Source organism: Daucus carota, chromosome 2 (genome assembly GCF_001625215.2).
Source record: "Daucus carota subsp. sativus chromosome 2, DH1 v3.0, whole genome shotgun sequence".
Lineage (NCBI taxonomy): Eukaryota > Viridiplantae > Streptophyta > Magnoliopsida > Apiales > Apiaceae > Daucus > Daucus carota.
Window position 1 is genome coordinate 22,000,258 of NC_030382.2, and position 17,249 is coordinate 22,017,506.

Consider the following 17,249-nt stretch of genomic DNA (forward strand, 5'->3'; position numbering starts at 1 on the left):
CAGAAAGCAAAACAGAGAAAGTCTTCATTCAAAAGTAAAACTGAGTCCTCAATTCTTGAGCCATATCATCTGCTTCATGTTGATCTTTTTGGACCAGTAAATATAATGTCCATTGCAAAGAAGAGATATACTCTGGTCATTGTTGATGAATTTACCAGATATACTTGGGTATATTTTCTACACAGCAAGGATGAAACATCATCTCTGTTAATTGAGCATGTCAGACAACTGGAAAAAATTTCTAAAGATGCAGTAAAGATCATCAGAAGTGATAATGGCACTGAATTCAAGAATTTTAAGATGGAAGAGTCCTGTAAAGCAAATGGAATCAAACAGGAATTTTCATCACCTGGAACACCTCAGCAAAATGGTGTTGTAGAAAGAAAGAACAGAACTCTGATTGAAGCTGCTAGAACCATGTTGGAGGAAGCAAAGTTACCAACTTACTTCTGGGCTGAAGCTGTGCAAACTGCTTGTTTCACACAGAATGCAACTCTGATAAATAAGCATGGGAAAACTCCATTTGAAATGGTCAAAGGCAGAAAACCAAATCTCAAGTACTTTCACATATTTGGGTGTAAATGCTTTGTTCTGAAAAATCATCCTGAACAGTTGGCCAAATTTGATTTAAAAGCTGATGAAGGAATCTTTGTCGGCTATCCTCTGTCAACAAAAGCCTTCAGAGTTTACAATCTGAGAACAAGGGTAATCATGAAATCCATTCATGTGTCCTTTGATGATAAGAAAATTACTGGAATGGAAGATTTTGCTGATCATGAGCAACTGAGATTTGAAGATGAAGATGCATTCTCTGATTCCATAAACTCTGACTCTGAGATCATATCAGAGTATGTCACTCCAACTCACCAACCTTAAGCACATGTTGAGGGGGAGCACTTTCAAAATGAAAATCTGGATGAAAATGTTGCAGACTCGGCAGAAAACTCAAACTCTGATTCTGACTCCTCAAACTCTGATCATTCTACATCAGAGAATCATGAGAACACATCTTCAGGGGGAGAATCATGAGAACACATCTTCAGGGGGAGAATCATGAGAACACATCATGAGCATCAGAAACTCAGAATGCTCATGGAGATAGCATGAATAATGGGGGAGAGGCATCAGAGAATCAAAATGATACTGGCATGGATTATGGGGGAGGATCTAGTTCCAGAAGTCAACTGCCACATGAAAGGAAATGGACAAAGTCTCACACACCAGATCTGATAATTGGAGATCCAGATGCTGGAGTACAAACCAGAACTGCAACAGCAAATGAATGCTTATTTCACTCATTCTTATCTCAAACAGAACCAAAGAAAGTGGAAGAAGCCTTAAAGGATGCAGACTGGGTAACAGCAATGCAGGAGGAGTTAAATGAATTTGAGAGAAACAAAGTCTGGACACTAGTACCAAGACCAAAGAACAGATCAATAGTTGGTACCAAATGGGTGTTCAGAAACAAAATAGACAGTGATGGTGTAATCACAAGAAATAAAGCCAGACTGGTAGCTAAGGGATATTCTCAGCAAGAAGGAATTGACTATGATGAGACATTTGCTCCAGTTGCCAGATTGGAAGCTATCAGAATTTTCTTGGCTTATGCAGCACACAAGAAATTCAAAGTGTTTCAGATGGATGTAAAGAGTGCTTTTCTGAATGGGGAGCTGGAGGAAGAAGTATATGTGGAACAACCTCCAGGATTTGTGGACACAAAATTTCCAGATCATGTCTACAGACTGGATAAAGCACTGTATGGACTAAAGCAAGCACCAAGAGCATGGTATGAAACTCTGGCTCAATTTCTTTTGGACAGTGGTTTCAACAGAGGTACAATTGACAAAACTTTATTCTATCTCAACCATGGTAATGATCTGCTTTTAGTTCAAGTTTATGTAGATGATATCATTTTTGGATCTACTAATCCTAAACTCTGTAAGAGATTCTCAAAGCTTATGCAGTCCAGATATCAGATGAGCATGATGGGAGAGATGAGCTATTTTCTGGGACTTCAAGTCAAACAGACTGATGAGGGTATTTTCCTTAATCAGTCTAAATATACTAGAAACTTGCTAAAGAAATTTGGCATGCAGGATAGCTCAGCTGCTACCACTCCAATGGCAACAGCCACTAAGTTAGATAAAGATACTGGATCACCAGTAGAAATTACTAACTATAGAGGTATGATAGGCTCACTACTATATCTGACTGCTAGTAGACCTGATATCATGTTTGCTACCTGTCTCTGTGCAAGATTTCAAGCAGATCCAAGAGAACCACATCTTGTAGCAGTCAAAAGGATATTCAAATATCTCAAGGGAACAGTTGAGATGGGACTCTGGTATCCCAGAGAATCAGACTTTACACTGATTGGTTACTCTGATGCAGATTTTGCAGGGCGCAAAATAGACAAAAAAAGCACAAGTGGAAGCTGTCAATTTCTTGGAGGAAGAATGGTTTCCTGGTTCAGTAAGAAACAAAAATCAATTTCCACATCTACTGCAGAGGCAGAGTATATTGCTGCAGGAAGCTGATGTGCTCAGATTTTATGGATGAAGAATCAACTACTGGACTATGGGTTAACTCTGACTCAAATTCCTATTTACTGTGATAAGCAAAGTGCTATTGCCATGACAGGAAATCCAGTACAACATTCCATGACCAAGCATATCAGCATAAGATATCATTTTATCAGAGAGCATGTGATGGAAGGGACAGTAGAACTTCACTTTGTTCCAACAGATCAGCAGTTGGCAGATATCTTCACCAAACCTTTGGCTGAAGCAACATTTACAAGACTTGTAAACGAATTAGGGATGATCTCTGGTCCTCTCTAAACTCTGATACATTGCATAATATTATATCTGTTAGTAATCGTTGTTATAAACTTGGTCTACAACTGCATCTGTTATTCTCTGATCTAAACTCTGATGATTATGCACTGATATGACAAACTCTGATATTTTAACTCTGACCCGACAAACTCTGATGGCATGAATTTTCACTGATATGAGATATTCCTGTGTATAATGTGTTTCAAATACTTGAATTAGATCATGAAAAACTCTGGAGTCTGATTTTTGGGACATTACATATGTGGAAATCTTTGTTACACAAATCATGAGTTAAACTTGTTACTTAGACTGCCTTACTTCTTAAATATTAGATAAGTATTCAGTGAAGAACTTGCTCTACTCCCCTTATGAGCTAAGAGTACTTAGGTCTCAGATATGGATCACAAATTTGTTTCTTCTCAGAAAAGAAAAGACAAGAAAAGAAAAGACAAGAAAAGAAAAGAAAAGAAAAGAAAGAAAAATCATTTCGGGTACTCCTTTGAGATCTTAGAAATTATGTGAAAGGAAAGATCCATGTGCACTGCTGGTATTAAGCAAAATGCATCAGAAAATTGTATTTTTTCTTGGTGACCTTTCACATTCTCTGATTACTGGAGAAATACACTGAAATAAAAATCTGATGAAGGTTATGACTCACTTACCTTGAGAAGTTTCCTTTCAAAAGATACTTGTCTTACAAACGAGAGAAACCTTATACTCTGATCCATAATGTGAGAAACTCGGCTTATGAGATGGTTAAAGCATCTTCGGTACATCTGATTCTTTCTAATTTTATTTAAGAAATTTGCCAATCTCTGTTGCAATTAGAGGATTCATGTTAACACACACTTTTCACTCCACATCTGTGATTAACAAAAATTTATGACATCGAGTGATTTTTGATTAAATTCAAATAATCGCTTGCACACTCTGAGGAAAAATTGGTTGTCAGATTTTCCTTATTTATCTCTCATCAGTGCAAAATTTTATGACTAATCGCTGTTTTGTCTCATAATCTGCCATTTATTTAAACTCTGGTCAATGGTCAATTTTTGGTTCAAGTCGGAGTTTAAATTAAATGAATTTTGGTCAGATAAATATTAGATTTAATTGTCAAACGGTACAAAATCCATTTGAATTCCTGAGTGGAGAAAAACACAGTAAATAATTGTGTTTTCTCGGAAATTGTTGCACTATAATTCACTTTCACACTCCACTACACGCCTGCCATGATTACACCTCCACTACTTCATATTCTGACCGTTATGCATCTGCCACGTGTCCCACTAACACCGAGAGTCAGTACATCGTGTATACATACATATATATCAATTTTGAATTTTAACTTTTTCACTTGTTACACACGATTTTTACTCTCTCTCTCTCTCTAACTCTCTTCTCATTTTCTCTCCAGCATTTCATCAAACACCCTACCTGCACTACCTTAAACTCTCATTTTTTTTTTCAGGAATCATGTCAACAACAGCTTTTGAGTTCGATGGAGCGAAGTTTGTCACCAACAACTACACTGCCATACTAGATAACGATGAAGCCCCCAAAGAGTTTCATCTTATTCAAGACTTCTTGGCTCACAGTGAGCTAATGTATGCTCTGACTCAGCCGGAGTCAATCTCTCCTTCTCAGGTTCTCCCCTTCTGGAGGACTGCTAATTATGATGATGGGGGTGACCATGGTTCTCCATCTCTGACCTGTGATTACGAGGGTCAGGAGTACGTTGTTTCATCAGCGACTATCAGGAAGGCTCTTCATCTTCCTGAAGAGAAGAAGTTTGATTCCTCAGTCCCTACTCAAACTCTGAGGGACATGATGATTTTCCTTGGGTACACAGCAAGTACTAACAAGATGGGAGAACTTAAGCGTCCACATCTCTGCAAGGAGTGGAGCTTCTTTTATGATTGCATCACCAGGGCTTTCGGCAACAAATGTAGCAACTTTGATGCCATCCCTATCTTCAGTCAACAGATTGGGTATTCTCTGATTCATAATCTCAAATTTGATATTGCTACATCTATCTTGAGATTCATTGGTGATAGGAGACAAGAGAATATGAATATAGTTTATTATGCTAGATTCTGTCAGCTTATATTCTCTTATTGCTTTCCTGATGTGCCCATTCCTGAAACTGGTAATGAATTGCCCTTTAAGATCACCAAACGTGCTTTTACTGATCTTATTAAGAAGGATAGCAAGAAACCACATGTCCCTGTATTTGCCATTCCTGTGACTGTACAGGATAAGTTAAGAGTAGCTTTACCTGATAAGTATACAGCTCTATTCTCTGATGAGAATATACCACAGCCTTCACCTTCTACTGTCGAACCAGAACTAGTCCCAATCTCTGGTCCCTCCCAAAAGGGGTCAGTTGTAAAATCGACTCAAGCCATAACTTCTGGTTCTTCCCAACAAAAAGGGCCAGTTGAAACATCTTCACCCAAGAGGATTCTCAGGTCCACTAAATCCCCAACCAAACCCTCCCCTCCTCAAAGAAAAAGAAGATTTCTGCAGAGAATATCAGACTCTGACTCTGATGAAGCACCTCCTCCTCCTCCACCAGCAAAGAAACAGAGAAAGAAGATCAAGCCAACCACAATCACTGATCTGACTGTTGAGCCCTCTCAAGCAGAGAATCAAACTCAGGCTATGATTCCATTCTCTGAGCAACCTTCAAGTGCAGAGCCAATTCTGATTGAACCACTCTCTGCAGTTCCTCTTGAAACTACAGAAGCTGATAAACAAATGTCAGAAGCAATCTCAGATCACACTGATCAAACAGCAGGGACTAAGTCTGATGAAGAGTTGAAGTTGAATCAGGAATCTCTGATTCAACATGAAGAAATGATTGTAGCTGATGCTAAAGTATCAGAAAGAGCTTCTGATGACCCAAGTAAATCAGAAGAAGCACAGATAGAAATGGTCTCGCAGATGATTCAGGACTCTATGTTTCAACCTGAAGCAAATGTTGCAGCTCCTACTCAGGAGATTCCCACAGCTGCAAACTCTGATGCAGCTACTGAAGCTCTGGAATCACATACTCTGAGTATTTTTGCAGATGAAAATGAAGATGATGATGCAACAGAAATTACATCTCTTCCTGTACAGACCTCTGATCTTCACCTGTTTATCTCTGATCAAGTCAGAGATTCTACTCAAGTCAGAGAAACCTCTCCTATCATAGCTCCTAAAGTTCCAAGTCCTCCACTTCCATCCTCTGTGCCTGCCAGAAGGAAAGTCTGCAGTTTAAATTATTATCAAAGGATGTGCAGAGCAACACCTCCAACTATTGAAGACAGATTGACTTCTATTGAGGCTACTCGGAGGTCTATGCAGCAAACTCTGGCTGACTTGAGCTCCTCAGTAGCTCAGCTGGTTCAACTTCTCACCTCTGCTGATGTCAAAAAGGGGGAGAAAGTACCACAAGACAAATGCACAATGGACCAGCAACAGAAGCCAGATGATGAGGACAAGGATGAAGAAAGGAAGAGAGCTGGTAACCCTGAAAAGTCAAACTCTGAAATAGTGTTACACACTCAGGCTGAGGAGAATAGGAGAGATAAGGCTGGAAGCAGCTCAAAACAGACTCAGACTACTACTAAGTCTAAATCTCAACCTCTGATTCTAGCTGACAGTGAATCAAGAGCTCTTTCTGAGCAATTGATTGAGATTGGTAATCCTGAATCCAAGATCTTGAGTCATACTGTGAAGATTCAAGGGAAGGAAACCACATTATTCTACAAAGCTCCTACACAACTAGCTGTTGATGAAGCAGTTGCAAAGAACTTGTTTGAGGAAGAGAATTCTGGAGTCTCAATTGAAGCTGTCAGAAAAGAAGAAGAGAGGTTGGCTGCTGAGAAGAAGAAGATCAGCAAAGCAAAGTCTGATGAAAAGAAACAGATCACTGATTCCTCAAAGAAATTACCATCTTCAAGAAGAAAAGGGATAGTGATCAGTGAAGTTAATTATGCTGATATCAACAGACCAAGAGTTTATCAGACAAAGTCTGACTCTGATTCAAGAAACAAAGGGAAGAATGTCATTGATGGTGTTCCATCTGAAAAGAAAACTAAATCAGAACTGATACTTGCAACAATTCCTGAGTCTGCTGATCAGGATTTAGCCTCTGACATTGCTCAAGCTGAAAACTTGAAAGAGAATCAGCTAAAGCCAGCTGAAGAAAAGGTCACATGGATAAAGACAACCTCTGACAATGCTCAAGTTGACACAGCTGAACCAAAGAAGAAAAGCTTATTTGGAAGTCTTGGTACAGGACAGTACAAGGAAAGCTCTTTGTTCACACAAATCAGAACCAAAGGAACAAGAGGAAAGGAAGCATATGACATAGCTGGTCTAGGTCATAAGAAAGAGAAAATTCAGACCAGTGCAGCAACTGTCTTCAGAGGTCCATATCCTCTTACTGACAAGGATGGAGAAGTTGTGACACAGAAAGACCTTGATAAAATAGAATCAGTACAAATTCTGATGGATACTCATGATGGAAAAGAAGATAAAGAGAAGATAGCAATCTTTCTCAACAATGGCAGAGTTTACAGAATTTCTGAGGCTGATCTATTAATAAAATCTCTAAGGGAACTTGAGCATATTCACTATATGCTTGAGATAAAGAATGAAGCAACCCAGAGATGGTCTGATCGGTTGAAGAGAACTATCCAAGAGAAAAGAAGATTTTATGGGATAAGTTCTGATGCAGAGTATATTCCCAAGATAACTCAAGAAGATGGTTCAGAGATTAATATGGAGAAAAATAGCTCTGTCATGGAGACTATAGCAGGAACCAGAATCTTGGGTTACAACAATGAAGCTGACAGACCAGGAGCTATCCAACTGGGAGAAGCTATGAGAAGAAGCAAGGCAAGTGCCTTGAGATCAGCTATATACCAGACAGGAGAAGACAATGAAGAATTGAAGACTGTCAAAGCTCAGATGATACAGATTCTGAGACAAATTGAAGAAGATCTGATAACTCAGTTTGTTAAAGAGAGCTATGGGTATAGACTGATTGGATAGCTAGTTCTTGCTGGTTCTGTAAGTTGTAATTAGTTCTATGAATTAATTATTTCATGCATTTGTCCTTGATTATTTTTGACATCATCAGTAAATATATAGAACTTGTTCATTTTGTCTAATGCACAAGTTGGGGGAGATTGTTACATATTTGATGATGTCACAGGTATCTATATAACTTGTTTAGTGTGCAAAATCGAATATCAGAGTTTATCTGGAAATCAGAGTTTGACGACTGCCAGCTGGATCAGAGTTTAACGAAGATCAGAATTTGCACGCGGCTGATTTCTAGGAGAAGATCTGGATAAACAAGGAAGGAGAATATCAAGGAGATTATGCAAATCAGAACAGGATAAGGATAGCTACTGATTAGATTATTTTAGGAAGCAGATAATTGTAAATCAATCAGTAGATATCGTGAAACTGTGTATATAATCACAGCTTAGGGTTTACTCTAGATGAGTTATCAATTGAATATCATTCGTGTAACCTAGCAGCTCTTAGTGATAAAATATAAATCACTAAGAGATTATTTGTAAGCTACTGTGATTTGTGAATAAGAGTTTAGTTGAATTATTCTCTTATACTGGTGTTCTGTTATTAATTGTGTTCACTATATTAATCTATATAGTGAGTTCATTCGGCCTAACAAAAACCAAACTATTACTCAATTTAATTATAATTTCTGCCTATTTGTCATGAGAGTTATGGAGACGTATATGGGGAATCTGCTTGGATGGAGCACCGGCCTTGGGATGGAGAACGTATGTATTGTTTATTTTTATAAGTTAGTGTAGTTAGCACATGGGATAATTTTATGTGAACTAGTCTTCTTGTTATCTAAACAGTATTCTTTAAATTGTGCAGGACAATAAGAATAGTTTGCTAAACAACCTACTCGTGGTGTACGGTCATAAAATCCTAGATTGGGATCAAAACAGTAAAAGGGACTATGTGATGCAGGGAGCGACATACTTGGCCAAGGGCAAGAAGGTTGCAGCATAATTTAGATTTCCTTTAGTGTTCTGCGAGGGACTTACTTAAAACTTTCTTTAGAAGTTCTCCAAGTACTTTAAAGAGAAATTTATTATGGCGACTACATTATTCTAAGTGATTTATGCGGTTTTAAATTGAACAGGCGTTTGATATATTAAATAAAATTTCTCGTCTCCTTTGCAGTAAAATTTTAATGTTGATATGTAGTATTTGTACAGTAAAGTTTGTTTTTTTAAGAGAATTTCTTTAGAATTTTGCCATTAGGAATTACATATTTTGGTTGATTGCTTGTCAGGCAACATGTTCACTAGATTACCATAACCTTCTGGATAATCAAAACTTGAGTACTTGATTTTGCTCCCTTTGTATCAAGAAATCAAGATTTCTTGTATATTACAGGATTACAACATTGAGAATCAAATGGACCTAGATACTTTTTTTTAACAGATAAGTAAACAGTGCGAAAAAATGACTAACAAAATATGCAATAAGAACACTAAAACCAATTGACTACATACCAAGTTCTACACTGTACCAAGCTGGGATAATTCTCTGCTGCTTTCAGAGTCTTACATGTAAACATGGACATTATTTATATCCCACAGTTATAATAGAGCAACAACTGTTTAGGGGGAACAAAAGAAATCACTAGCAGGACACCAAAAAACCAGATTGTCTTCAAACGGGTAATTTGAATGTAATAATTACAAAATTCACCAGAATACAACTCTAGCATGAGTAGAACTGAAGAAAAGATGTACATCAGCAAACCATTATCTATTACAGAAGAATGTCTAGTGCAATAATTATTTAAAGAATTTATTCCTTCCAATGGTGCTTCCCTTTCTTGTTATATAATGTAGTGGTGGCTCTGATGCTGGAGCATTCCGGTCGCGGACAATTGTTTAAAGAATAGAGATGCCAACCTGAAAAAATAAAAAAAAAAATATTAATAAGGGAAAGAAAAATAACACATAAATGGGTAAATAGTATTAAACCACCATCAGCTAAACTTAATCTTTAACACCAAAGATGACCATTATGCAAAATTGTAGTGAAACATAATTATGAATCATAAACAGGAAGCGAAAAATATGCGTCTTCCAAGGACGGGAAAAGCATATTGACCCGAGGCTTGTCCTTCTCATCACATTTAGGAGTCCAATTTTTTGATCCGTTAGGAGACAAAACGCATGTCGACTCACAACTATTGTCAGAGAGGGGTACATGGTCATCTTGCTCAGATTCTGAAGAGTCTGAGGCACTAGACATATATTCATCCAGGGCAGTAGATGAATCTTCGGATTCAGAGCTTTCAATGTGTGGTATAACATTGTCCCCTGCCATGATAACACATTTCAAGTGCCATTTAGATTCTGGTGTACCAACAAATTAAAAAACAACGGTTGACATGTGAGGCACGAAAATAAGGAACATCATGTATGTATACAACACAAATTCACTTACGAGAATGTAAATGGGTCCTAAATTCGATATTCAAACAGCGTTTCATCTCAAAAAACTGTTCCTCACACATGTTCTAGTAATTTGGAAAACTGAATTTCAAAGCGGATAACAACTTAGCAAGCAAGCGAGATTCATCACGCATTCGTCAATGACAACCGACAATTAGAAGAGAACAACAAGACAACCTTCCAACAATTACATATACAGAACAACTGCCAGGAATAAAACCCGATTTTCATCACGGAGAACCATTTGCGGAACAATCACCGGAAAAAAGCTTGAAGAGGTACCAATTGAGAAACCAGTCAATTATACACTGCAGAACAATAAGCCGAACAAACCAGCGTATAATAAACAATGAAACATTTATCAGAGGAAGAGGGAAACACTTAGTGGATAATTTAAATGATAATAACGGAAGCAACACCATCCGTGAAAGGCGCGACCCCTGTAACTGTCGACAGTTATGAATGCTATTAATACTATACATATAATGTGCGTATCCCTGTATACTATACGAAAGTGTGGCTGCGTGGTTTTAAAATTAAAAAAAAAAATTAAGAACCGTTAGATTAGACTTGGATTAAGGGTGAGGATAGAAGTCTCCAAGTCTCCAATAAATTGGAGTCTCCACTGAACTTAGACCTAACAAACTATATAAATCAAAATATACAAACAAACATCAATTAATACCGCGAGTCAAGTATCCAAGCGAATATATTGTGTATAGTCGAAATTAAACTGACCCCAACAATTCTGTTACATAAGCTAGAAGTCAAAATATTAATCATTTCTAAAACGCGGCACAAGTTAGATATTGAATTAAAATATACAATCAAAAGTACAATAAATACGAGTCATTGTAATTAATGATCAGTATAGCCTCATTGTCTTTTCTTTTATCAGCTTTATACAAAACTCCATGACAAAAAATTCCTGAGATCAGGAGCAATTTCTCCCATCTATTACTGATAGTTTTATTTTCAGTCTATCTTTCTTTTTTATCTTTTTTCTCCTTTTATACTCCTTTCTTTCCTGAGTCATCCCTGATTTTCCTTTTTTCTATCCACATGGGTACCTCTATTACAGTAGTGTAGGAGACTGGTCGTTTAATATGTACAGGCAGGCAGGTGAGTCAGGGGTCATAGGGACAGGTGTCGTGATGGAAGAGTTCCACGTGTAGATTTGGGGGGGGGGGCTTTGAAGAGTTAGGGGGTTATGCAAGGGAGCCTCCGGCCTAGGTTTGGCTGGCTCTTCCGGTACCTTAAGTTGTTAGGGGTCCTATGGTCTTAGGTGTCCTACGGTCTTGGCGTCCCAGGGCCTGTTTGGGATGGCGCTGGGATGAGACCTACGGTGTCTTGGAATTGGCTGATTCCTGGTCCATCATTTGTCCCCCAGTAGTAAAGGAGCCTTCTTTAGGAGGCTTTGATTAGGTCTGGTGAAAGGTGTACATGCGTTTATTTGTGGGGGGGTTTTGGGTGTTGTTTTTCTGCCTTTTATCTTGTCGCGGTCGTATTATTTATATTCTTGTGATTTTGTTTTGTATTCTTTTATTTGCTATTTATTTTTGCAAAACGGGGTAGTAGAGGGAAATATGTTTCATTTAAATTTTATTTTGACGGTGGAGCTTCTTTTATAGTCGGAACGGGCAGGTTTCTCAATAGTGAGGGGGGGCCCGCGAAGGTTTTTATTGTGAGTGTTTCAGGATGTGAGCGGGTTTTTTGTTATTTGAACAAGGTTTGGCGTTGAGACTCGTCATTACAAGTTACTTTGAACTTTCAAAATGAAAGATAGTGGGGCGAGCAGAGGAACCTTCAAGCTTTCTCTTTTGGGATTTCATAGGGGTTTCCAGGAGGATCTTCTGTTTGGAGGTCGTCGTTCTTCTTCTTACGAGTAAGATTCGTTGTACTTTATTCTGTTGTTCGTTTCTAAATTCTTCATTAGCTAGGCGAGGTGTATGTGACTGTTGTAGTTGGGAGGTGTGTTTTGGGTTTGATTGTGATACTTTTTTAGGGGATTTTTCATTGGTGGGGGGGGGGTACTCATAGCGAGTTAATGATTTGTTCGTTGATCTTTGAGAGGATTTCGAGTCTTTCCGAGATTGATAAGTTTATTCGAGGACCTTTTCCGATGTTTTCTTCGTTTTTACTGTAGATATTGCCGAGATAGAGACATGGGTAGAGGTAAGGTAAGAGCGGAAGGAAGTGGTGATATCAGTGTTACTCACTCTTGAATGCATTTTTGTCTGCTTCGAGCAGTGTGGGAGATGATTCCGATAGGGATGAGTCGGAGAGCGGGAGCGGGAACATTTCGATAGACAAGGAGAGTGATAGTGATTCGTCGTGTGAGGAGGTGCCCATAAGCAAGTTGGTTCACAGTAGGGTGAAGACTGTAGGGTTGAAGAGGAAAGCTGAGGAGGGGCCTGTGGGTAAAGGAAAGGAGATAGCAGGAGGAGTGGAACCTCGGGGTCCTAAGAAGTTAAAAACTCTGAAAATCCCTACATTTAGCTGCTTGGGGAGGCTTCAGGATGGTTGGATTGTGTAGAAAAGTTCGTTTCGAGGCCAGCGGCTGATAAGTGGTATTTATACACACTTATAGGCCTTCATTTCCACTTAAATTGGTTGGTTGTACTTAAGTGTTTAGTGTCTTTTTATGTGTTTTTAGTGTTTTTCTGTGCAGGTCACGAGTTGAGGTGATGAAGTGATTTTCTCTCATTTTAGGTTGTTTTTGGTGCATTAATTGCAAGAATAGAGAATTGTGGATTCATCACGACTTGTGATTTTGTGGGTACATCTTCTACAAACCCTCACGAGAACGCACTCGTCCACTAGAGCTGTCTAGGGGTTTAAAGGGCTTGTTGCATGTGCTAAATGCAACCTTGATCACCTACGGAAGTGGTACTAGAGCGAGGAAGGGCATGCACGCGAGAACGAGCTGAAAACTAAGAAACGGACTGCCAGTGGCAGACACTAGCGCGCCCGCGCTAGTCCAAAGTCAGGAAGCGCGCCTGCGCCTGATTAGCGCGGCCACGCCCAGCCGAATTGTTCCGGGCCGATTTTTGAAGCTTTTCTGAGGGAATTGAGCAGCGGTCGAGGCCCGGTTGACTTGGTCAATGTATTTTATTTTCTCATGTGTAAAACCCTAGCCTCGAAGTATTTTTAGAAAAAAAAAGAACAATATCATAGTTTTAGTTTTTTGTAATCAAGCACATTATCAGTTTTGTAGTGGATCGTTCTTCGCGAGGAAGTGACAGTTTCGAGCGAGATCGTGAACATCAATTCTGTAACGTTGTGTTCTTTATTATTAATTCAAGCACTTTTATTCCGCTTAATTCTTGTATTTTATTTATCATGTTTTCATTAAAACCCATGATGTCGATTAGTTCGATTATGAACTAACCGCCTTCATGGGATTCTAATGGATTTATCGATGTAGTCTAGTAACGAATATTAATTGATTGATTATGTGACGTACGTTGATTTCTTTGCATGCGCCGTGCTTATTCTTCTTAGGAGCGTAGCTAACTTCTAAGTTGTTTGTTAATTCTTTCTGAAGCGAGAGTGGATGATTGAATTTAGAACTATGCCATGTAAACATAGGATTATGTGAATGAAACATAATTTGTGGTAGACTTGAACTATTTTTATCACCCTGTGTAATCACGATAGACGACTTGCTATTAAACCTCTCTGCTTACACTACCGCTATAGAGATATAGGGTCTGAGCTTTGTTGGTGTCCATGAGATTTCTATCTTAACCGTGGATTTTGATTGGTATGATATGTGTGCAACGAGAGTTGGCATGTATTACTTTCGTGTTGTCTGATTAGGATCAACAGTCGCATGTTAATCAGTAATTTCAATTCTAGATGAATTCGATAATGAAGTTAGAATCCCATGTGTTTTCCTATTCTGATTTTGATTAGTAAATTTAGTTATTAGTATAAAAGAACACATTCTTGTTAATTGTTTTAGCAGTGAAAATTACTCATACATTGTTGCATAGGTGCGTATTCTTAATTCACCAGTCTCTGTGGGAACGAACAAATATATTACTTGTGATCACGTGCGCTTGCGTGTAGATTTTTGCGAACAAGTTTTTGGCGCCGCTGCCGGGGACTCGGTGTTAATTAATTAGTTTATGTACTTGTCATCAGTGTGCATTAAAATTCACTGACTAGGATTCTATTCTCTTCTCACTTTTCTTTTCTTTTCTTTATTTCAGGTACTTGAGTCGCGTTTATGCTAACACGTTCTAAAGCTCGTAAGGAAGCAATTGATTCATCTTCTTCTTCTGATTCTGAAACAATGACAGAACCTGAAGCACAACCAGACAGTAAGGCATTGAAGGATTTCTCTATGCCAAAGATCGATGATATCCAGTCAAGCATTGTCAGGCCTGCAATCGCAGCCAATGCCTTTGAAATCAAACCAGGAACTATTCAAATGGTCCAGAACTCGGTACAGTTTGGGGGTTCTCCTACTGAAGACCCTAATATGCATATACGTAATTTTATAGAGATCTGTGACACTTTCAAATTTAATGGAGTTTCTGATGATGCTGTGAAGCTAAGGCTTTTCCCATTTTCACTGAGAGATAAGGCTAAGGGATGGTTGCATTCTTTACCATCTGGTTCTATTACTACATGGGAAGATCTAGCTCAGAAATTTCTCACTAAATTCTTCCCCATGGCAAAGACTGCTGCACTACGAAATGCTCTATCTCAATTCTCTCAACAATCAGGAGAAACATTCTGTGAAGCCTGGGAGCGATATAAGGAGATGCTAAGGAAGTGTCCCCATCATGGCATGCCGGATTGGATGCAAATAAACTGTTTCTATAATGGTCTTGGACCTCAATCCAGACCTATGCTTGATGCTGCTTCTGGAGGTGCGCTATGGGCTAAAAGTTATGAAGAAGCTTATGATCTTATTGAAATGATGGCTGCTAATGAATATCAGAACCCTACTCAAAGACTTACTCAAGGGAAGGTAGCCGGAGTTCTTGATCTTGACACGTCTACAGCTATTGCTGCTCAACTTAAGGCTCTCACGATGAAAGTCGATTCTCTGGCTAACCAAGGAATTCAACAGCCAATCTCAATTTGCGAATTATGTGCTGGTACTCACTCTACTGATCAGTGTGCCATTTCTAGTGAATCAGCACAATTTGTGAGCAACTTTCAGAGAGGTCAACAGCCTGCTCCAGCTACTTACCATCCTAACAACCGAAATCATCCGAATTTCAGCTGGAGTAATAATCAGGGTTATAATCAGCCTCAACAAGGATTTCAACAGGGACCTAAACAGTATAGTCAGGCTGGAACTTCACAACAGTATGCACCTAAACAGCCATATCACCCTCCGGGATTTCAGAATCATGGGCAATCAGCTAACGAAAGGTCTGACATGGAAGAACTAAGACTCATGTACAAGAGTCAGGCAGTAACTTTAAAAGCCTTGGAGACACAAGTCGGTCAGTTAGCTAATGCTTTATTAAGCAGACCACAGGGGAATCTCCCTAGTGATACAGAGGTACCAGGTAAGAGGGACCCTAAAGAGCAAGTCCAATCCATTACGCTGAGATCTGGAAAAACTACAACAGGGCCAACCTCAACATTAGTACAAGATCAGGATGATGAACCGCAAGAAATTCCAGCAGAACTTCCTTCGAATACAATTGGCATAAAACCTAATGTTGAAATGGATAGGGCTATCCCTGCAGCTGCTCCGGTGTCAAAGCCATTATATCCACCACCTCCGTTTCCTAGGAGGTTGAAAAAACAGCAGCTGGATAAGCAATTTGGTAAATTCCTTGAAGTTTTCAAAAAGCTTCACATCAACATTCCGTTTACAGAAGCACTCGAGCAAATGCCTAGCTATGCCAAGTTCATGAAGGGTATTCTTTCAAAAAAGCTAAAGCTCGAGGAGTTAGAGACAGTAGCTTTAACGGAGGAATGTAGTGCTGTGCTTCAACAAAAATTACCACCTAAGCTGAAAGACCCGGGAAACTTTACTATCCCTTGCACTATTGGAAAGTTCTCTTTTGATAAGTGTCTGTGCGACTTGGGAGCTAGCATCAATCTGATGCCTCTATCTATCTTCACACAACTTGGCCTGCCAGAGCTCAAGCCGACAAACATGTCTTTACAGCTGGCTGATCGTTCGATCACATATCCGAGGGGTATAATTGAAGATGTGCTGGTCAAGGTTGATAAATTAATATTTCCAGCCGACTTCGTGATTCTTGATTTTGAAGAAGACAAAAGAATTCCTATCATCTTGGGTAGACCCTTTTTAGCCACCGGGCAAACTTTGATCGATGTCCAAAAAGGGGAACTTACAATGAGAATACAAGATCAGACGGTCACGTTCAACGTATTCAATGCAATGAAATTACCAACTGATGAGGAATCTTGTTTCAGTATGGATGTACTTGATACTACGGCAGAAGCTAATAGCCAGCGGGTTTTACAGAATGATGTATTGGAAGAAATCCTTACAAATGATGAGGAATTGGACAGTGAAGAAGAATTGGAAGAACTCCATCATCTTAACTCATCACCTTGGCGAAGGAATTTTGAACCACCTGTCGAATCTCTTGGCTTGGAGGAAGGAAAAAAAAAAGTAGTAAATAAATTCACAAAAAAATAAGTGGTAGAATTAACTAGGTTGAGCTCATTAGTACTCGAGTAATTAAGTCTGAGGGGACTTTGTGCCTAACAACCTAAAGCCCTTCGTGGTTTGGGATTGTTGACCCAACGCTCGCTACATGGGTACTAGTGCATAAATCTTTAGGGATCTCAACCATTGCACGGTTAAATAAACCACTAGAATAGAGTGAATAATTGGTGTGTGAAGTCTTGTGGTGTTCGTAACGCATTTACACTGCGAAGCGCTCTGACCTTA

The 17,249-nt window shown here is 39.0% G+C and overlaps 1 non-coding gene across 1 annotated transcript; it reads right to left on the minus strand.

The window, feature by feature from the left end:
* Positions 1 to 15,044: 15,044 nt before the first annotated feature.
* LOC135150938 (small nucleolar RNA R71) lies at positions 15,045 to 15,151 on the minus strand. Its single transcript, XR_010289398.1, has one exon. It is a non-coding gene; the product is annotated as a small nucleolar RNA R71 (small nucleolar RNA).
* Positions 15,152 to 17,249: the final 2,098 nt, after the last annotated feature.